General features: G+C 38.5%; 1 long non-coding RNA gene across 3 annotated transcripts; it reads right to left on the bottom strand.

The window, feature by feature from the left end:
- Positions 1-4,966: 4,966 nt before the first annotated feature.
- On the bottom strand, positions 4,967-23,476 carry LOC135290789 (uncharacterized). 3 transcript variants are annotated; one of them, XR_010353610.1, is made up of 4 exons: positions 23,297-23,476; positions 21,221-21,442; positions 5,736-7,667; positions 4,967-5,355 (listed from the first exon to the last, which is right to left on the bottom strand). It is a non-coding gene; the product is annotated as an uncharacterized LOC135290789 (long non-coding RNA). The 3 variants fall into 3 exon arrangements; XR_010353609.1 differs by lacking the exon at positions 4,967-5,355 and having other exon boundaries at positions 5,388-7,667; XR_010353611.1 differs by lacking the exons at positions 4,967-5,355; positions 5,736-7,667 and adding an exon at positions 20,086-21,003 and having other exon boundaries at positions 23,297-23,475.
- Between the last annotated feature and the right edge of the window lie 223 nt (positions 23,477-23,699).

Genomic DNA, 23,699 nt, shown 5'->3' with positions numbered 1-23,699 from the left:
TTAAATGTTTTACTTTAAGTGGGCTTTAGCTCTAAATATTATTGATCTTAATCTGATCCATGAACTCTATTAACATATTTCTGCTGGTAATCCATAGCCTGAAACTTTGGCAATAAATTCCAAGTTGGTTATCCTGTTACTATTATCTGGAAGTGTTATAAGCTTGCTATGTATGATAACAAAAATATTGATTTATTTCCCAAAAGTGACACAGGTCTTTTTCAGACAAAAAAAAAGTGTGTTGCACATCAATTCTTAATACAGATAAATCTCCAAGGGCTGCCTTGGAGATTCAACCAAGGATGGAGGGTTTCATACATCTGCTTATTGTCAGTCAGGTAATGCTGACGTTTTGAATAGCAATTATCACTACAAACATGGAAATCTTGCTTTGAGTGACTCATAATTAAATGAAAAATTATATTGCATTTTAATGAACAAAAAAAATTTGTTTTGTGATAAATACCTTGCAGGTCTTTATGTGCAATATGTATTTCTCAAGGTAGTGACACTACAAAATTGATGTATGTATTAGAAATGTTTGGTGGTTGATTTTTTTGTTCCAGCCCAATCTTTCTATGACTGTGGGGGGACATTTTTGAATATTAACCTCTTTGAGGAATAAAAATAATGATCTGGCAGGTAAGTACTTCTCTTGTCTTGCACCGGCGCTCATATACTGACATAACAGCCAAATTACAGGGGATTTTCAGATGTGTAAAAGAGCAGATGGAATGCAAAGACAGGGAAGAACTGAGTTCATTTACGTACGTGCAGAAGCCTCTAAGTAAAGTAATGAATTAACCTGTCATGTAGACAGCAGAGCTAAGGCAACAAAATGTGTATTAGATGTTCATTATTTTCCAGAAACAAGCTTTAGATATTAACCTGTATTCTATAATCAGATAGCACTCTCACAGTTAGAGAAATATATCTAACTGATGTTGTAGGACTGTGTTTGACTTGAAAGAGGTATGTAACACGTGTTTTATGTTGAGAAGAGGTAGATATCCTGGATTAGATGCAATAATAATTGCCCACGGTTTTACTCGTATCATCACACTTCCCTGAGCTGTTGTGGGTAGTCCAAATGTTCCCACTTGCCACTGGAACTGAGAATTGCCAAGGCTTGGAGTAGTCATTAGTCCTTCTGGATTTTTGTTTTACATTTTTTTACTGCTGGCTCAGAGAAAGCTCCAGTTTCCATCTGTCTTTGCATCTGGAAAGATGAGCTGTAAATCCTCTCTTTGCTTTGCACTGCCAGACCAATCCTGAGAAGTTCTAAGACCACATCACTTGAAGCTTTGAAGAAAGGAACTGAGAGAATGAATTTCACTAAGGATTACAGGGAAAATACTGTGAGAGCAAGCAGTGGTTTTACCAGTCCTGTAATAGGCTGTGTTGCTAGAAACACAAACACAAGCATTTGGTATGAGCTGATTTCCCAGGAGCTGGTGGATTTAATTTACAGATACAATCCATTGCTATAATTGGAGCAGCTGTTTCAAACACAGGTACAACCTAGGAAAAATACTCATCCACTATTCAGGACAATTTCCATGCCAACCTGAGGTGATGCACAATATTCTATACAACAATTGTTGTGCAGAACATAAGATAAGCAAATATGCCAGAGGCAATGAACTGGCATTTAATGTTCTTATGTATATCTATTTACTAATATTTTTCTTTATAAGCTTACTTTTTTTAATCTACATTCAAGTCTTCAGCTTTTCTCTGCCTATCAGTGCAACAACAGACAAAACATTTTGGAACCTTTTAAGCTCTCAATGCAGCTCAGTGTAGTTTTCATTTATATTGCAGGCATGGATTTCTTTAGTGTGAATCCATTCCTATTGTCCCTGGAAAGAACAGCAACTTTTCCACGACAGAAATGTGAGCAGAAATGCCTTTTTTATAAAGAACTGAGGTTTCCTGGGAGTCAAAGCTGATGTATGGGGCAGCTTTAAGATTAAAGCACAACAGATCAATTAAAAAGCAGCTCAAGGAACTTTGTCCGTTTTTCACAGTAATGTTGGGCATTAAGTTATTCTCCTCTCCACAGCCCTTTAATCTTTGTTCACAAAACGCGGGTAAATATTCTTCATGTATACCCCTTTGAGGAGGTGCAGGTCCGTGTAGACCTTACAGGAAGGATCAGGAATTTCCTCCGGTCCTGACATGACATTTTTTTCCTGAATGTAGCTAGAACAAAATATGGTGAATGTGCATAAACCAATGTGCATAACAAATTCTGAGCTGTGGTGGTTTAGGGTCAAAGTTCCAACTTTCACTGTAGATTATGGCATTGATAATAAACAGCAATAACTGGTCTGGTGATCAGTGCTTCTAAAAAATATGACTCTGATACCATGATTTCATTTTCTGATTCACAAAAATTCTGCGCCACTAGCAGGATCAAGTGATGTTTAACATTAAATCACACAATCTTATCACTTGAATGAAATGAAACAGATATTTAGGTTAATAGAAGACTCCTGTTCTTTTTTTCACTAATGATAAAAAGATTTATCAAGGGAAAGCAGCAAAGTATAAGTTTTCTCTTTACCAGGTAAAAATTATGTATTAGGGCATTGGAAAGAAAAATACTGTTCTCTTCTCTTTACTGGATATAAATGGCCACATTTGTATTCCAGCAGAGAAGACTAAACTGTGATTAATTCAACAGGGCATATACTAAACAAATCATTGTCTGTGTAAGAAGAAAGCAAACAAAAGGAATAACAGTTTCCAAATAAATGCACATGCACAAAGGCCGTGGATCCCAGACTGATACGTGGGACATGAGACTCAGTCCATGCTCATCGCTGGTGCTCATCCCACAGCTGCCAATGTCCTGGATGTGACAGGACTCCAGCATTTGTGGATGTCTGTCTCAATTTCTTGAAGTCTCTGGAGTCTCCCTTGGGAGCTGGGAACACAGCCATGATCCAGGAGCACAGCCTGAGCTTGTCCCCTGACTGGGGACACAGTGGCCACTGCAGTCTTTTGGCCCTTTTAAATTGAGGGTGATGTTGGGTGGATTCTTTAGCTGGATGTGCCACCTGGGGCAGGAGTAAAACAACTCCAAATCTGTTATTTACAAAGGTACCAGGGGTGGATGGAGGGAGGGAGGGGGCATACTGTTTTTGGCATTGAAGAACCTGATTCAGCCTGACTCATAATTTCTAAAGTTAAATGTCCTGAGAAAAAACAAACTACCTCTTAAAGTACCTGATAAGGGAGCTAACAAGCTATCAACAACTTACCTAAAAACTGCGGAGAGGACACAGCTGGTCTGGAGACACAGGATTGGCAGTCTTAACTTTAACAGTTCCCACTTTTTAGCATCAGAGACCTCTAACATATTCCTTCCAGTGTGGTGATTCCTCCTTTGAGCAGGGATGTCATTCAAGGCTCCCCGAGTTTGAGACTGGCCCATAGTCATTGGTGTGGGTGATTGGCATCAATATCTACTCAATTATGGGTTTTTGCTAGCTTTAATATTGCTTCAAAAATAGTGCATTATACTAGAAGTTATGGATACCTATGCTGTGTAATAAATAATCCTGACGATCTTTTAGTCTAATCATTACCGTAATCAATTTAAACAAATTATTTTTTAATAAATATATTTGGTGTGACATCCTTAATGCTGAAGGTCAAAGTCACATAAAGACTCAATTACACTGTATAATTCTTTAAATATAAACTGTTGCCCAATCTGGAGCAAAGACTGGATGCAGCCACTCCCAGGCTTCTATCTGAGGAGCTTAGAAAGCCAGGGGGTCCTTTCTGCACCTTATGTCCCAATGGAGGACTTTCTGATTAATTTTATTTGCAGCAGCTGTTTGCCTACATTTCAGGTTAAACTTCAAATAATGATTTCTGCCATTGCTGGACAGGGTTTGGGAGCTGGGCTCAAGCAACTCAATCCTCCTGGGATGGGGAAGGGTTTGTTTTGTGCATAAAATTATAGAGAACTAAAAGAAAAAGAGCAGCCAAATGCAAAAGTAATAGAGTAATTGCAGAATCAGAGAATCACAGAATGGTTTGAGTTGAAAGGTACTTTAAAGGTCACCTCATGCAACTTTCTTGCTGTGACTCAGGACACCTTCCACTATCCCAGGTTACTCCAAGCCCTGTCCAGCCTGCTCTTGGTTACTTCCAGGGATGGGGCAGCCACAGCTTCTTTGGACAGCTAGTGCCAGGGCCTCACCACCCTCTCAGGGAAGAATTTCTCCCCAGTATCCCATCCAACCATGCCCTCTGGAAGTGGGAAGCCATTGTCCTTTGTCCTGTCACTCCAGGCCCTTGTCCAAATTCCCTCTCCAGCTCACCTGAAGACCCTTTAGGCACTGGAAGGGGCCATAATGTCTCCCTGGAGCCTTCTCTTCTCCGGGCTGAGCACCCCCATGTCTCTCAGTCTGTCTTCATACTGAGGAGATCCAGCTCTCTGACAACCTTTGTGAAAAATATCTTCTAGACCACTCAAGGATGTGCAGAATGACAAAGATCCTAGCATTTTCTGTTGTGTGATGTCTAATCCAAAAAAGGAAAAATCTGCACAAGAAAATGGCATTTATTCATTGTGCATAAATGGTGACATTTCACTTCCCTACAACTCAAATTGAAACTTCTCTCACAGATCAGGAAGTGCAAATATCCTAGCTTTTCCCTTTCCTCTCTTCTACTGAGGTAGATTTCACATTTGCTGTCCATTCACATTTGCTATTGCAAGCAGCTTTACATTGACCAATGGAAAACTGGCTGCAGTGGTGGTACAGGCAAAGCTGGAGTTTGCATTTAACCGCAGAGATTAAATATCTCACACATCACAGAAAAACTGAAAGAGGAAGCCGTGTTTTATATTACTAATTTTTTTATTAATAATACTAATAACAGATGAAAGAAGTTCGTTCAGATACTATTCTGAAATTGTACAACAAATCTTACTGACCAGGGAAAGAGAAAACCCCAAGAAATACAGGGAAGCTGGAGGAGAAATGCTTCTGAATGCAAAAATAATCAGGGCACAATTTATGTCCATTATATCCTTATTTTAATTACAGCATAAGTGACACAAAAATAGAAAGCATAAATTGGAACACTCCTTAAACACCCACATACTTCACTGGATTCACCATTAGGAATCAGAATTGGGTTGGTTCATTGTTCCTGAGTTTCAATGCACAAAGGGTACTGAATCAGATTTAAAATTGAGTGAAGATCCCACAAGGCCTAGCTGGCTCTTTATTTAGCAAATGCATAGCTTAAAATTAGGCATGTTTTCAAGTGCCTGACTGAATCATTGCCCTGCTGCTCAGCAGTATCAAATATTCATCCAATCTCAACCTAAGGGGAAAAAAAAAAAAAAAAAAAAAGAGGGAAAAGATTTGAAAAATGTCATCCTTCTTTTAGGCTCTACTTCCTTTATTTAAAAATACCCTCATTTAACTTATTTTGCTGTTATGGAATCCAAGTTATTCTTGGGTTTTTGGACAAAAACTTTCCATGTAAAATAGAATAGGAGCATAACACAACTTAATCAGCTGAAAGTTTTATTTGGAAATCAATTCATTTTCACAATTTGTCTTGAGAAATGTACCAATCAAGAATCTGTTCTGTGGTTTCTTCAGGTAATTAGCATCAATTAAAAAGCAAAATAACTGGTTATTGCGGTCAATAGCATAATTATTATATTCATAGTTGCCATTATAATTACTAACATTTACCTCTTCCTCTCTCAGTGTCCAGTAAAGTCCAGTTCCTTACTACACATTCCTTACTGCATATTTTCTGCTGTTTCCAAGGATTGTCCATATTCTGAAATTCCTTAAAACAGAATTAGCAAAGACCTGAAGGGATCATGTCTGTTTGCCTTTCCATTTTCAATACAAATTCAGCTGTACAACTTGCAGAGAGATAAATGTTTAACCTCTTGAAATAAGTTTCATCTATCAGGTATAGAATTAACACCAAAGCCAGCTTTACAAATTGAAACAGTAAAAGGAGTGTGGTGGAGGCTGCTGTTATTTTGTGGGTTTAATCCTTGCTGGTTGTGGCAGAGGTGTTTAAGAAATGACTCGACATGACACAATACTGAGGTGTAATGGACAAGATGGTTGGCCAAAGGCTGGACTCTGTGATCTTGGAAATATTTTCCCTTACTGCCTTACTATGATTCTATGTCTAGCTTGTGTATCAGTTTTGAAAACAAATACTGAGAAAAAAACCCCCAGATATACAATAATTTTAATATAGCTGCCTTACACCTGGATTTCAGCATGTTATTTGTTTTTAAAAAACATTTTGCCAGAGCAAATTAAAATTTGCAAAGATTCCAGCCTGCAGTCTATAAAAATTATTGCAAGACAGGTGCCTTTGAAAATCAAGGCCATTATATTGATAATAAACTGGAAATTTTGGTGTTATCTTCTATATTTCTAAGCTAAAAAAAACCAACAAACTTAATTCAACTTAATTCAAAATTTAAAGTTAATTCAAAGAGCCTCCCTTAATTCAAAGAGCCAAGGTCCATCTTTCACAGTTCTGGGGATGTGCCTGCTTTGCCACATGCTGAAGCAGTATGGTCCCAACCATGACACAGAGACCACTTGGAAAGCATGCATACAAAGGGCAAAACCCAGGCACAAGTTGTTACAAACTTCAGATTTTCTTCAGATCTATAAATTACTATTACAACTTGAGTTATTCAGATATTAATGCTCCAGTTTTCACCTCTTTGGACGACTATAATACTACAGATATAACATGCATTAAATAATATCTGTGTAAAATAATGAATAGTGTCTGTGTAAATAAGCAAAAAGTAGTGTCTGTGTAAAATAGACAAGTATTACACACACACACACACACATACATATATATATATATATGTAGACATACACAATAAGTTGGTAAGGTACTATATTGTTATAGATGTAATAGATAGTACTAGTACTAAAATAATAGCATCTCATTATTTGACAGTCTTCACTCTAATGCATCAATCAAAGCATTATTTTGTAATATTGCCCCTCTCTGGGGCACACTCATGAGAGACACATTTCCAATTCATGACTGAGTTAATGAAGAAACAAAACCTTATAAAATGGTAGGAATCAAGCAAGAAACAAAATGTGCTCAGAAAGTTATTTGACAGGATTAAGACATCCCTCAGGAAGTATAGGTCCTCTGTGGGCAGTTATGGCAGTCACAGGCAGTGGTCTTGATTTATCCTCTGGGATAGAGAATGTGTCCATTTTTCATAGATAAGTTAAAAGTGTCACCAGGAAGATGCAACACCAGGAGATATCGAGGAATTGCTCTGACACAGTCTCATCTAGGAAAGAGCAAAAACATATGTATTCACAGCCATGTGAGGGACTATGTTTTAGTGAAAAAGCTTCCTTCCATGTAGAATGAAAATGTTAGGGAAGGAAGGTCTGGGTCTTCTGTGAGACTTGGCATTACCAAACATCCCATATGCAGCATTTGAACAAAGTTTTACTGCCTGATCTCCAATGTCCTTTCCTGAGGGATGAGTAAAATAAGTGTCTTCTACCATGCATTCTTTCTTTTTCCTCTCTTCCCACCACTGTGATCAAAGAAATGAGCAATCCATATGCAGGGCAGATTTCATCAGATTTCTGGCAAAACGAAACCTATTAAAAAAAAAGCCAAAAAAAAAAAAAAAAAAAAAAAAGGGCAAAAAAAAAAGCAGACCTTAAGTTTTCCGGAAAGCCCCTCTCAAATAACACCACTTTTCAAACATGAGCTGCAACCTCAGGTGAAAATCCTGCTGTTTAAGGAAATCTTTTCCTGAATTGCAGTGTAATGACTACAAATGTCCATATATCAGATGCATTCCCAGCAGATTCTTAACTATGATGGATGTTACAAAGAAAAGCCTCCTCCTTCTAAGAAAATAGAAAGTTCTAGCTGAACATTTCATTTAAATACTGATAATTTGCAGCTATCAACAGGTTTAAGCAAATTGCATCCACTTTTCTCATTTGTTAATCACATCTAGGAGAAAAGAGACAGGGTTTAGTGTGGCATTAAAAAAGCTGGAATTTGTTGTTGCAAGGAGAAATGTTAAATGTTAAATGTGATTTTAAAGGTTATTCTCTCAGGACAATGACAATACTAATTCTATTCTATTCTTGTTAAATTCCCTGATTCTTATATACTTACCTTCTTGTGAATCCTGACAGGAGTTTTGAAAAAGAAACCAATATTGAACAGCATCCAAATGGCAACACAAGAGAAGTGTCTTCTCTGATGTTTTTAGCCTTTAAATTACAGTCTTGTGCAGCCATTTTTGTCTAAAGATACAAGCAATATTTTAACTAGATTAACTAGCGAGAAGAAAAATAATCACATTTCAGACAAAAACAACGCAATCTCAGAAAGTCAAGACAAATGAAAGATTACCAGTTGCTGTAGTAGAAATGTGGCTTTCCTTTTGAAGAGATAAGAGCTAAATTTTATTTTCCTTATCAATATGAAGATTCAGTTTCTGTGTTTTGAGTACAACTTCCATAGGAAGATTCAGAAAGGTAAGAAACGCTGCTTCAGTGAAGTCTCTTTCATTTTCAAGGCCCAATTAAAAAATCCAAGAAATCCAAAGGGCCAATACCACATCTGAGTGCGTTTTGCTCATGTATGTAGGCTTGAAACATGAGGGATTAAATAAAATATGAATGCCTGGGGACACCGTGGTACTGTCACCCTCACACATGGATGACAAACTGTATAAGCACCACCAGCAGCCACATGTGGTGTAGTTCCTTTTGTCAGGCTTGATTTCAGAGTTTGCCACACCCTTCCATGTTTCCTACCACAGGCCTTTCACCAAAAGAATTTTTCTTGTCTCATTCTATCTTTTGCAAACACCTGGGAGTGCAGATATTCTGTATGAATGTTTTTCTAGGATGGAAAACAGGAAAATGAAGAAAACTGCTGTTCCTCATCAGGAATACACATTAAGTATTTCAGGGTAAGCACCACATTATGCCTCAAGGCACCTCCCATAGCAAATTTCTGTCTGTTCTTGGTTATCAGAAGGCTCACCTTTCCATACTGAGACAGATTAAGTTCCCAAAGGATCAAAATGGAGAAGCTGGAATAATTTTCAGTCTCCTTTCAAATGAACCTAATGACATGCAATTAGTTTGAAAGAAACTTCAAATTTTACAACTAACTTAGGACTTGAAGCACCAGAACAAATGCAGGTCTCTCCTACTACTGAAATACATAAATAATGTCCACCCTATCATCCCTCCTGGGTTAATTCTTCCTGTCATAAAAGGTAGACAGAGAACACACAAAGCTGCACCATAAAATCAGGAACACTTAGAAGGGATGTAAAGTTGCTGTTTAAAAAACTTCCAGCTAAACCATTATTAGGATAACTTCTGATACAAAGGAAATCCTGCACATGCTGATGAGCACAGGCTGCTGTTGAAGGCAAGACACCAAATCAGGAAGCTGCCCTGACTTGTGACTCATGGCACAGATCAAGATTTATATTCTGTTCTTGGAACAGTTTCAACTGCATTAATTTTTAATCAGTCAGGATATTTGTCCTCTACACAGGCATGGTCCTCTGTCAGTATTTAATGAATTTGACTCAGTTTATAAACGTTTTCTGCAGCTCTTCAGATGCAAGTGGCACATGGACTGTATCACAATTTAAATCAGTCCCATTTGCATACAACAGAAATATATATCAGCATTTTTATCCTGTCTTAGCCTGTGATGGTTGCAGGCTGAGCACACCCATGTCTTGCCATCAATGCCAATGGCAACAGATCCATAGGGCAATACGCATTTGAAAAATCTTGACAGGTAGTACTCACCCAAAAAAAACCCAATGCTTTCTCAGAAAGTTTGATAATTCTGATCACCTTATTCCTAGAATTAAATCCAAGATAAAATGAAATCAAGATAAATTATGCCACTCTATTAAAATTTTCAGCATCTCATATTTCCTTCTCTCTGCTGGGAATAAAAAAAATAATTAATTGAATTTTAACAAAGCAGAAAATCTTTAAACAATTCAAGCAAAAGACAGTGAAGTCCAGTCTCAGAATATTGGAATCTTTCTTATTGGAATATCACAATTTAAGCAATTTCACCTTTCCTACCTTTTGAATTCTGTTTCCATGATGAAAATATTTGAATGCAGCTAATTTTGTCTCTAATTTCCTTCTCTGTCAGCTCCATTCAGTAACTCCTCAACCATTTTTTTCCAGGATTAAGTTTAAAAGCCAGATAACCTCATCAAACTGCAGCCGTGCAGTTTCTTTATATAACAATGGAAGCATTATAGCAATTTTTCTTCCCCTCCCAAAAGCATGATAAATTGTGGCTTTACACTGAAAATTGCCTTTGAACAGAATGGTCTACTTTGACACGAGCAGTCCCTTTTTGTGTGCTCACAGAGTCATACCTGCTGTCTCTGCTGACTGAAATAAATTACAAGTAACTCATCAGTGCCAGCACACTGACAACAACAGGAGCTGGGAGCTGTCCCTGCTCACAATCAGCTGATTCTTTATTGCTGCCTTTGCAGGAGACATAACTGACCTGGCCTGAATTTCATGTGAAAAACTGAGTTTTTGATTGGAAATTTTAGAATAAGAAGTAAATTTTAAAAAGCAAAAGCAAGCAGTGTTTGGGTTGGGTTTTTTTGGTTGTTTTTTGTTGTTGTTGTTGTTGTTTGTTTGTTTGTTTGTTTGTTTTGTTTTGTTTTTGTTTTAATAGACCTTCTACTGAGATGATTAGAAGCTGGAAAAATATGATGAACCAGGACTCAGCTTCTCCTGTTTTAGAATTAATTATGAGAGAACAAAATGAAATCATGAAGGCAATAGCCAGGCACATGGTTTTGACTTTAATTAAGATCCAGACAGTATATCACATTGATAGATAGATTATCTGGAAAGACAATTTTTAATATCTGAGGTACTCCCATTTCATTTCAAGTAGTGTACTGGTTTAAGTGCATAGCTGGTTTGGGGGCTAATTGTCTATTTTCACCAAGTTTTACATTTATATTCCCCCTAGAAAATTCAAATCCTGCACAAGGACGCTGAAAGCAGTTCTGTGTTTACAAGTGGATCCACATTTTCAGACACGACTGATGCTTTGCTTTGCCTTGCTCCATTAGAGAGCCAATGAAATGAATTGTCTGTTTGTTCAATTGCAGTTTTTATGTTCCTTAGTGTTCCCTAGAGTATCCAGATTCCTCTTCTTCCAGTAGTGAAATGGCTTGCCTGCTGTCTAGTGACACAAAGCTTAGCTATTTACTCTGATTTCACTGAAATATGCCTATGTACAGTGGATGGGTTTTTTAAGCATTCTAGGATGCTCACTGTTCCTTGGTCTAAAAAAATTAGCTGTGTTTTAAACAGATTACTGAAAATTATACTAAAGATTCTATTATTATCTATAATTATACTATTATTCCCTAATTATACTAAAGATTCTCAGCATCTCTTCACATCTTCTTTTTCTAGAGACCTTTTTTGAGAGCTCTGGGCCTTGACTGGCAGCTGACCCTATCCTTATCAGAACATGTAATTTCTTTTTTGACTCTTCTTCTCTGAAACAATCTGTTAAGATTGTCTTGTGAGGAAAATTTTGCTTGTTCTCCTTGTCATTTGAGGAAGGGGGAAGTTCTACATCTTTACTGTTGCCTTTCTTACTTCACTCTCCATTTCCAGCACGTTTCAAAACCACGTGTTTAATACATTTTTTCTGGCTGCAGTGCAGAGTTGCAGGGAGTAACACAGCTGTTGGGTTGTTGTTCATCACAAAAAACATCTGGCAGTTTAATGAATTAAAAAGGCTACCTGGTGTGATGGCTTAGTCTCCGTGTGCTGCCCTCAGGCTCGTGAGTTCTAGAAAGTCCTTGGTGCTGCATCTTTTCCATCACTGTTGTCAGACACCCTACCACTCTCCTGAAGGAGAATGGAGGAAGAAAATGCAAAGCCAGAGAGATGTTTTCCTTTGCAAGTCTTGAATTTCCCTTTCTGTCTATCAATATTGTTTAAGAACTTATCACCTTAACTGGGCACTTTCTTTATAAATGCAGAAGGAAACAGTTGAAACTGGGGAGATTCTGACAAAAAAGCACAACTTCTTGCTTGGTTTCAACAGCCAATATAGGATGAATACTCAAAACAAACCTTGACAGTAAATCCCACAGAGGAAGAATGTACAAAGCCATTTAGTTGCTGTTTTGATGCCCTTCAGAGCCTTTGCTGATCTGAGTCAACTCCTCAAACTCCCTCTAGATTAACCAAGCTGAAGGATAAATTAGGGCAAAAAAAGCTGATTGACCTCAGGAAAAAATGAAAAGAGATGAAAGAAGGTTATCAGAAAGAGGAAGAACCATGAGATTGTAGCAGAGATTTGGAGAAAGGGGGAAAAAAGGAATGGGACCATTCAGAAGTTCTGACCTAGGGTGGTCTGGCACCAGCTGGAATGTGTCCATGTCTCTCAGCGAAGTTTTGGCAATAAAGCACTTATCTCAGGCATGAAGTTCAAATCCAGAGGAGACAGATGAGCTCAACACACATTGTCAGGGTCAGCCTTTGCAAAGAATTGCATGAGACAGGTGGGTAGAGCTGAGGAAGAGGGGTGGGCAAGGTCATAGCTGTGAGCAGAGAACTCCAGAGAACTGTGAATGTTCCTCAGCATTTTCAAAAAAACCACTTTCTTTGTGGTATTTTGTCTGGTATTCTGGATTTCTGGTCTCTGGTATTCTGGTATTGCTAGACCCATTTCTGATTACCAAACATCTGCATTTGAATCCAGCTACACAGATGTCTTGAAAATAAGGTAAAAATCCCTAAAAATCCCATACTTCTAGTGCAAAGAATATAATTTTACTGGATCCTTCATTTCTGACAGCTTCCATATTCCTGAAGGGGTGTGAAGGAAGGGTTTGTGGGCAAAACAAAAAATCTTAAAAAATCAGTTGGGTTCAGTTGCTCCAGGATTGCTTGTGCAAGAAAGTGGCCACTTCAAATTAAAACACTGAGTTAAAAAAACAATGAAATCATCTATTCCACTCAGCAGGTTATTCTGAAACTAGATTCTTTGCCATGAGATACCATGGTTCAAATGTTGACGAGATTCAGAGGTAAAATTGTGGGAATCCATAAAATCTGAGCATTTTGGGAAAGCTGCAAAAGGAAGGCCTCAGTGGCAGCAGAACTGTAATTAGAGCTCAGCAGTAAGCATAGGATTTGTCAGCAGAAGAATTATGCAAAAAGTAGAAAAGTAGAGGCAAATAGAACAATGGTCTGTGTATTAACACTTGTCTAGAATAACTCCCTAAACTGCAGGAAAGTCTATCTAGCAAGATATTAGGAAGTTCTAAGCTTAATAGTGGAGCTCTGTACATTGCACCTTAAGGCTTACAATCAGGTATTGTATTCGAAATAAGCAAGCATTGTTTTAACAAAAGGTACGTGTGCTTACAGTGACTGGATGGAAGTACTGTCAATATGCTTTTGCTTTGTGTGATTGGTCAAAAAACCTTTAAAGTAAGTTGTAATATTAAGTTCTTGGTCTGCTGCCTGGGATGTGAGCTGATGGCATCTTTGCATTGTCATAACCATGTAATGAGACTGATGCTGGAAAATAAAACAGCTCAAGGCACGTTCTTCAGCAGTCCTGTCCTGTTCGTGATTCGTACATAGACCCCTGGCCAGCGATAAAAAATAACTAGAAAAATACATGGAAATAATTATCTCAGGAGTCACTGGAAAAACCATATAATTTCTTGTTCAGGACATGGATAAAATTGAAATTCCTGAAAGGTGGAAGGGTGCAGTGGGTGGAGTGGAGAGCTTCTTGGTCTGTCTTTTCTTTATTAATTTCTTCTTCCCTGGGCACCTCCAACTGGCCATGCCAGAGATGCTGGACCAATCTGGGATGATTATCACCACATACAGAAAGAAATGTCATTCCTGTTAATGAGATGAGGGCAAGGCAGGTGGGGATTAATTCAAATGTTGTGCCACAATAATGTGGAGAAATTCACCAGTTTATTTTGCACTCTGAAAAGCTATGGTTCCCATGGTAATATGTGGAGATAAGAAAGTCAGGCATCTTCAGCACAGGCATTTCTGCCAAGGTTTCTGTGAAGTATGATATGGAGATGTGCAGTCCTTTTGAACTGTAAGAAGTGGGTTTATCAACAGGCATCAGGTGATTGGTATCTAGAATGCAGCAGCTTTTTAACTGTGACTCTGTGACTACTTGGCTTTAAGGAACTGAGTGGCCTGAGATAAAATTTCTTCACTATTTATCAAGTAAATATAATTTTTCCATACATTAATCTTTCTGGTCCTGCTGGTGAGAATGATTACTGACTTCGCGGCAGCAGTAGCTGCTGTGGAGGAGCGTTAATCATCTGTGGTAATAAAAACAGACATAGGAAATACTGCCCTAAACAGTCAAAAATGGAAGCACTTTCTTCTATCCAAGTCTCATGCAAGTTAAGAAGCATTTTTTCCATTGTCTGGAGTTTAACAGTTTTACACCTTCAGTTACATTCAATTAATTCTAAACATACTTGAATATTTGCTAAAAAAAAACAAACAACCCAGGTATAATGGTTTTTCTGATGCAAAGTCAGCATTTTAAAACCTTGTTTCTTTTGTCTTCTTTTATGGCACCCTATTATAATCCATATGAATAGTCTGCTTTCTCTTAGAAGATACACCTTTGAGTTTAAGTAGCATGGTATTATCAAAAAAAACATTGTCCTGAAATCACGGTCTCCCAAGGCACTGCTGTTCTTCATCTTACATCCAGCTTCTCTATCCAACTGGATATACTACTGCTGGATGCCAGAAGGAGAACACAAAACTAATCAAATTTGCTTTGTAATTTTAAATTGGAAGGGCGCCCTGCGAGGAATACAGAGGTACTGTTTGAACAGAGAGGGTTGAGAGTAGGAAAGCCAAAGCTGAAATGGACTCTAACATGGCCAGGGATAGACATAATGAAAAGCCTCTGTAAGTACATGGGTGGCAAGATCAGGATGATGTGGGCCCACTCCTGAGCAAGGCAGGGACCCCACTTGCAAGGATATGAAAAGGCTGAGGTACTAAGTAGCTTCTTGGGAAGTGAAAATAAACAACACACACAGTGGATGTATAAATTCTCCAAAGAAGAAAACTGTTTGAGGCATTCAAAAGGTCTTTAGTTTTCTCCACTTTTATTTTTCCCCTTTTATTTTTTTCCCTTTTATGTTTTCTCTCCCTCAAGGGAGTTCCATTTTACTCTACAGCTCCAGCAGCTAAGAAATCTCTTTGCAAACAATAATGGGACTTCGTGGAAAGTCCATGTTTACTGCCCATAAATGCACCTTGCAAAGATATCTCAGTTTCTCATGTTTAATCCTTTTGAATTGAATTTGACATTCAAATGGGCAGAGATTGCCAAGGAAAACAGAAGTGAAAAGATAAATACATGGACTCCCAAAGGGGAGACAGATTGATTGTATTCTTTTGGTACCCTTTTCTTTTCTGTTTTCTTCTGTCCATATGCAACATCCAAAGCTTAATCAAATAATTCTTGCCTTGCACAAGAGTACATGAAGATGCTCACATTCTCTTATGGAATTTTTTATATGAAATCTCTCCTATTTTGAGAAGTCTCATAACTAAGCAAACTTTTATCCAATCCATCAGAAAAATGTGTCAGTTCCAATACTTTTTAAAGGAAATGCAGACATAAATTAATTTGACATGTTTCTAACTGCTTTCCTGACAGCTTGTGTGAGTTTTGCCTGTTCCTGATTTAAGGACAATATGGGAAGCCTCCATGGGTCCATTTTTCTGTGGCAGTGGTGGTTTACTTTATTTTTTTTTCTTTTTCTATTGCAGGAAAACATTCAGAGCAAAAGATGCCTTAAATCCAATGCAGAAACAGACTTTCCTGCTGCTCAGGGTAACATCTGGCCCATTCAGAAGGAGGAAAGTCCAGGCTCAAATCTTGGCTACACACAAGGCTTAACAGGGTGCCTCTTCCCAAAAAGTTTATACGAGAATAATAAGATGCAAGAAAACAGGCAAAAGCATTTATCCTATATGTATTTCTCCATGTTCTATACCATGTTCTACCTTTCAATCTGATAGCACAAGCCTTGCCAGAGAAACAGTCAGAAAGGCGTTTTGAAAAACAGATACGAGTTTAGCCTCTCTGTCCTCTAAGTCCTTTGAGTCACATCCTCCACAAAAATACTGAATGAAGCCTAGAAATTTTATTTGATTATATTTGTGTTTTGTTTTCCCCTCCTGCAACTGTATCTGTGTATCTTGTACTCAACAGCTGAAACTTGAATTTCTGAAATAAACAAGCTGTTTTCTTTTGTAGAGTTGTTTATTAAATGTAGATGTTTCTTTTTCCCATCTGACTTGACACATCAAACCATTGTACTGCAGGCAGACTGCTTCTGAGGATAACTATTGAAATCTCAGCTTTCAGGGACCTGAGGACCATCCAGCTTATCCTATCTCCCATCTGCAGGCAGTCACATATCAGTTCTACTTTCACTGTGATCATCAGTATTAATGCAACCCTAAAGTGTCTCAAGCCACAGCACAAGTCTAATGATCCTGAATTGGCCTATCATGTCAAAGATACACAGGCAGAGCACAGAAAATTTCCCCTAAATTACTATTAAACCACATAATCACCTGTTTTTCTACCATGAGACTTTGTTTGGGGATTTTCTGCAAAAGGGGTGCTGAGAAGAGCTACCTCCTCTGGTCTCATCTCACAAATACCTCTACCTTTTGGTTTTATCATTTAAACTGGTTGTTTTGATTCTTCCTCTTGAAATAAAATGATCCTTTTTTGCCTTTTCGATGTTGTTTTCCTACAGGGCACACAATCAATTGTAAGTCTTTGATTAGTTTGTTTTTAAAAGAGAAATGTGATGTCAAGTTTGTTGTAGCAGTTTTCTCTGGAGGATAAAATTAATTTTCATTCCACTTTGAAATAATAGTTGGCCATTGCTCAAAAAATTCCCATTAGCGTTTTTTTTCCATATATCTGAATTCTCCTACCACTCTGCAAAGATTTCAGGTGGAAAAAAAGAAAAGACAGAACAAACAGAAAATTATTTTAAATATATTAAATTGCACCCCATTTGATGTGTACATCCCTTCATTTTAGACACATGTCCACCCATAAGCAGAGACCCCGCTGCTGTCAGGATCACCTTTCAGCAGGAATATGGAGTATCTAAAGTATCACATTCCCAGTGGAAGGGAAATGTGTACTTTGATGGCTTGTTTGTTTGTTTGTTTTTAAGCTTGCTTGCTAAATGATGAGTGACACTAAGTAGGACAACACTCCACACCGTCCATCAGCAAAATTTGCTTCAGCAGTGCTTAGTGTTTTCTCTCTCAGTAGCTTCCAAACTGTAGCTGGATTATTTTTCCCAGAGAGAAAGATGCTGGAGCTAGCATGCCTCCTGCCTGGCTCTGTTTTGGTGGGGTGAAGTTTTTAAGTTTTTGCCACAGAAGCCCCTGGAGTGCCATGCTTCATGTTTGTGGTAGAATGCTAACACAGCACCGAGGCTGCCTCCCAAGGACTCTTCTTCAAATGCCAGTAGGATGGGGATGGACAAAAGGCTGGGAGGGAATGCAGCAAAGCAGCTGACCAAAGGGATATTTTATGCCCTAGAGAATTTTTTCCTTCTTTTTTTTTCTTTTGTTTCTATATGCAGAATTTAGTCTAATTTTTTTCCCCATTAAATTGTCCATATTTTGACCTCCAAGCTTTTTTTATCTTATTTTCTCCCCCATTCCACTGAAGAGGGACAGTGAGAGAGAATCTTGCTGGTCCACTGGCAGCCACCTGAGGTCAACCACTACATTAGTGCAAACAAAAATAAATTTTATTTTTGTCCATGTTTTTGATATAGCAGCCTGAACAGACAGTATAGCCATTATAGGGATGCAAATCCACTTTGCATTGGCCAGCATTGTGCCATGTCTAAGAGGGAGTTTAGGCTTTGGCAACTGCTCATTTAGGAATCAAGCTTGATTTCACCAATTTCAATTTGGCAGGATTCAGAGGTGGCTCATGCTGACCTTTATTCAACCTTGGTGGTGCTTTAGAACCCGATTTGGAGCTTTCCTCTTCCCTCCACAGGCTGCAGAAGCCTCTGAGGCATCCTGCTTCAGTGTGTGCTTGAGCCTGGATTGTGAGGGAGGGATTCTTGGGCTTTGTCCCACCCTTTTCCAGAATTAGAGGTGCCTGCAAACAGAGGGAGATATTCCATTCCATCCCATGGGTCTTCAGCAACTGCCCCTCCTTAACCATTCTTAACAAGCTGAGCTGGATGGCAAACCAGGGTTAGGGTGACCTTTGGTCTGGGTTTAATCCCAAACTACCCTATATTCCTCCCCAAATGAGGATCTGCTACATCCATACACTGCAGTTTACGTACAGCTTCAAACCATTTCCCCACAAGCAGATTAACCCTAGGATTCAACTGTTCTTGCACTGAGGGGTTTTTTTTTATTGTTTTGTTGTTTTCTTGTTGTTGTTTCTTATGAAGACCTCTGCTTCGTGAGTTAAGTAGTAACATAATTCTTCAACTAAAAATTTCTCAGGAGTATTTGCTATAAATGAAGCTGTTGAGCTTTATAAAAACATCCAGCATATATATTCAGACGAACACCTCTCTACCCGAAACCCAGTTGTTGTGTCCAAGTTACTCCTTAGGCTGTTGACATTTTCCACTAACTTGTTTACCTACAATTTTTGTACCTATGTGAGCCAAGAAAACATTCCTAATAAGCAAAATAATTAATTGTTCCACTTATTAAGGATTGTGGTCTCACCAATGAAATGTTAGGCCAGCTGCGACACCATTATCCACAGCTAAAATGATGCAGTTATTAAAGCTCATTCATCAGAATGATAAGATCAAAACTGATAACACAAACTTTTTGTGTCATTGTGCTCACCTGCCTGCTCCTGAGATCTGAAATTTGACTGTTTGGGATTGTCTCACCAGCTTAAGATGACCCATAAGCATCCCAAGTGCCTTGTTAGGAGTATGATAACAAGGAGAAGCTTCATACAGATGAATTAATGTGGATTCATCTTTGCATGGGTGCTGCCAAAAGTTTCTTACTCAATCTCCAGTTCCACATAATATCCAAATTTGCTGTATATAATTTGAGAGCTATGTAATTTGATACATGATGGTGGTGCTGGGGTGTGGTTGTGTTCTGTGTTATGCACAGAACCAGCTCATTTAAAGACAATTTTATTTCAGTTATGAGGAGTTGATGGCTGGTGAGCTGTCAGTAGCTGTGGGCCTTTGATCACCTCCTACACCCACAGCTGCAATTCCAGTGTTATACACAGTTCATTCTACACCAGCAACATGTTGTTATTAACCCTCAATAAAGAGATATGGAAGAGCAGTACTTACACTACACTACCATGCTAAGTTAAGAAAAAGCTCACCATTTCATAGGGAAAAAAATTTATTGACTAAGTCTTGATTTGGCTTTCTTTTGACCTTGTCTTGGCTTATAAATAAAAGCAGAAATAGAGGTAGAAGCTGTGAAGTCACTTGTGTATTTGGGATTTCATTGCACCGAGTGAGTCAGATTGATGAGTAGTCAGTTAACAGAAATACCTCTCCAACTGCTGGTGGAAAATATATATGTTTGCTATTGGAAAAATTTCTTACCAAATTTAATTATACTAAATACATCAGTAAACATGTTAAACATAGTTTTCCTATATCCACCAAGCTTTGGATAAATTGGTGATAACATGTCTAAGCCACCAAGAAGATTGCCAATATTCATTATTATTAAATTGATACCTTTATAGTGACTATACAGCTGGGGAAAAACCGAAACATCTCTAATATTATGACTCAAAAACTGAACCAAAGAAATGAACTGGATCTCCATATTGTGGAGAGATTAGTGCATGAGAAAAATGACACTGTTTCCTATTTCCTGTAAAATTGAATTCAAAGCGTGAACAGTATGTCAAACTAAAAGCCCTGGGGACACATTAACTCTTTTCCATTGGTACAAAATAATCTCTAAAAGGACCTGAACAACCTGTGTGCCTCACAATCCAAGCCTACAGGGACTGGCTGTAGAATGAATGAATTTTCAGTCTCTGGTACCACTGAGGCCAGCAGCCTTCCTTTCACTGATGCAAATAAGCAGAGGTCGGGCCCTCCATCACTTCCTGGTGAGCCTGCCGTGTGAACTGTCAGTGGTGCCACATGCAGTAATAGAATAACTGTCCTCTCAGTGGGGCATAATTCATAATTTCTACCCTTTACAATAATTCCTGTAGCATTTTGCACCCTCTTAAACCTTGCCAATCATTCCTGGCAAACTCTAAAGTACTTTAATGCTGAATCTCCAGTCATAGCAAACACAAGAGCATTCTGCCATGGTGAGTTGCTTTTTATTTCTTCTCACCAAGCATTGTGCATTTGTTACACTCCTGTGGAAAAGAAATTAACCAGGCTGAGAATCTTGAACAAGACCTGCTCATACCTCAAGCTGTTGCTAAAGATGTCAGTGGTGTCATTTGGATCTGTCCAGATGGCTCTACCCAAAAGTCAAACTTGTATACACTTATTTATTTCAAGACCAGATCCAAATGCTAAAGAAATGAGCAGTGTTCTGTTAACAGCAGCATCCTGTGTTTGCTCAGCCATGTATTTACCAATATTCAGTTGCTCCAAGAGTTTTTCCGAAGTGGCTCTGTGAATAACTGAAAATTGTTCTGTTTACTAATGCAACATATCTTTACCAGGTCTTTCTTCAGAGCATATTCCTGTTCTGGTAGCTGCCTTCAAAAATTAATTCAGTGTTGAAACAAAAGTAAAAAAAAAGACCCGATTTTTGAAACTCCTGTCTTGTTGAAGATCTCACGCCAATTTGTTGATGAGGTGAAATGTCCTTTGACCTAAAATAAATCGTGGAGGACTTGATTCAATAGATATTCAACTACAAATACATATGAGACTACTGTTATTGATCTCAGCCCTGCACAGAATCAAGGTTTGCACATCATAATAAGTGTCACACTTTCCCTGCAACATGCAGAGAAAGCTACCTCAAGAGATTAATCTTCATTAAACATTCAGTAGGAGTGACAGATATGTAAGTTAGAATTGTCTTACCAGTAAATTTCTCCTCTATTGCTCTGGTGAAAAGAGCACACACACAATCACAGACAGGGCTGCCTCCTTTGGGGTGTAGGGAGAAAGAGGAGTTGTTGATTGTGGATATAACTATCCACAGGGCTGTGCTGAGCAGTCTCCTGCCATGAGCTCATGTGTCCCAGCTGAACTTTAAATTCTCCAGGATCACTCAAGTAGCAGCAGACCACCCCAGTGAGTGCTCTGTGTTCAACAGAATGTACAATAAAATATGTTAATGGCTTGACTAGTAGTTCTTGCACAATTAATAACAGTTAATCTCCAGTTGAATGCATTGTCTGAGTGAGTGACAAGCACGAATAGCATAATGACACCTCATGGGACTTTTTTTCTCCAGCTGTAAGACAATGTCCAACTGTGCACACCACCATGTGCATTCCTTGGCAGGAAGAGCTCCATTAGCTCACCTTACACCTATGCAGAAGAGTTCTGGCAGGGTGGAACCCTGAATTTAATTTTTGTAGATTGATTTGTGATGTTTGCCAATGACTGTCATAAATGTGGCGTTACCTTTTCTGTGCCATTGAACATGGCCTTCCAAGAAAATTTTGTAAAGGGAGGAGAACGGTATGCAAACTATAATGCTTCAGAATGCTTGATCTGTTCATTAAGAATGTTCTTGCTTTATCATTTTGTAAATTGATTTGCACTTGAGCTTCCAGTCAAGGCTGCTCAGTCATTAATCCTACTTCAGGTGCACAAATGAGTATCTGGCTTATGTCCTGTAGCCTCATTCTTCACATTTTATGCATATTTGTCTACAAGACACACATGGAGAAGTACAGAGATTGAGCTCCAGAACTACAGCAATCCCATCTATTCTATTCACCTAAATCACTGAAAGAACTTTGCAAACAAGACAAATATCTCCTGAGGATGGGAAATAGAAACAAAACCTTTGCACTAGAATCCAAGCTCATGAGTTCAAAGCCAGCAGTCCTATTAATAGACCATGCTGCCTACTTTAATGTGGGGCAGATAGAAGCCAAACCTTCTTGGATCACCCTAAGGAGTCAATCTGAGCTCCAAGCAGAACCTGCAGTGCTTCAAACCTGCCAGAACAATTCAGACAGTGAACCTGCATCCAAGGAAGTCATGCTGACACGAAGAAAGTTATAGTCGTGGACACACTCCCTATAACTAAGCCTTCATGATTTGTTCTAGCCTTTAAATGCAAGGAAAATGAACATAATTCACAACTCAATCATGTCATAAAAAGTAGAATATAAGTGATTTAACTGAATGTCCTTTACTTGATACAGTTGCTGTGCTTTCCTTTATAAATGCTACTAACACAAATCACGCAAACACTCTTCTTCCAAAGAATTATGTAAGAAACCTAAATCTTTCTATTTCTTTTTCTTTAATCATTTCAAGTCTTAATGGAAATTTTAAGGCTGTGCTCTTAAAATAACCTTTCTTCCTCCTTCCTGACTTTCATGTGCAGCAATACTAGACTTATTATGCTCCTATTTTCTAAGCCACTAATAAAAATCAGTATTCAAAAACCCAATACAAAGTACATCAGCCTGGACCTCACACTCCTGTTAGGGAAGCATTAAAGAGACATGATTCTCTCTTAAAAACCTCTGCTGCTCTAATGGCTGTAAAAACATTTTATGACCATGTGACACTGAAACACAAACAAGCACTCAGTATTTATACCTCCATTTTCACTCTCACTTTATTCTATTTAGTGGTTGTGTAACCAGTAAAGGACAGCAACATAATCTAAAGTCAAACCATTAGACCTGTGTTAATGGATTGATGGCTGCAGAAAACTGACGAGGTTGCAGACAGGTCCATTAATGACCATGAGAAATTGCAGCATAAGCTGGTGCAGGAAGCTAGGAAAAATTTCAGTTGGCACTGTGAGGAATGGCTGGATTTCACAATCTATGAAGAAGAGTTGCCCAAGTGATGGCCAACATCTTGGGGAGGAGAACTGGGGAGATGGCGGGAAAGGGAAACTTGCAAGAGAAGAGCACCATCAATTTCAAATTTGACATTGCCCAAATGCTGTGCAAAATCCCAAACCTGGGACCAGATATAACTAAGATGGCAGCAACAGGGAAGAAGATGATCAGGACTGAGTTGCTTTTTTGACAAGAATTATACTGGAGAAGGTGAAGCGTGAGGGCAGCTAAGGGGGCAAAAGTCACAGCCAAGGCCTCAATGTCCATTGTAACATCACAATGGGATGGATTGTGACCTTGTGTCCTGTATAATATAGTGTCTGTATCTTACATATTTCAATTGTCACATTCAGTTGTGTCATCACTGGTTGCAGAGGATGACATTACCAAGTGATGGATTGTGACAACAGAGGGGATGATTGTAGCATCACATTCCTCACTGCTATATAAAGTGCCAGCACAGCCTGGGTCAGACTGGCTTGATCCTGGACTGCTGACAAGGATGTTTGCAAAAGGGAGCAGCC

This window comes from Passer domesticus, chromosome Z (assembly GCF_036417665.1).
Source record: "Passer domesticus isolate bPasDom1 chromosome Z, bPasDom1.hap1, whole genome shotgun sequence".
Taxonomy (NCBI): domain Eukaryota; kingdom Metazoa; phylum Chordata; class Aves; order Passeriformes; family Passeridae; genus Passer; species Passer domesticus.
Note: the sequence above shows the minus strand (reverse complement) of the source record. Positions and strands in the feature narration are given on the sequence as shown.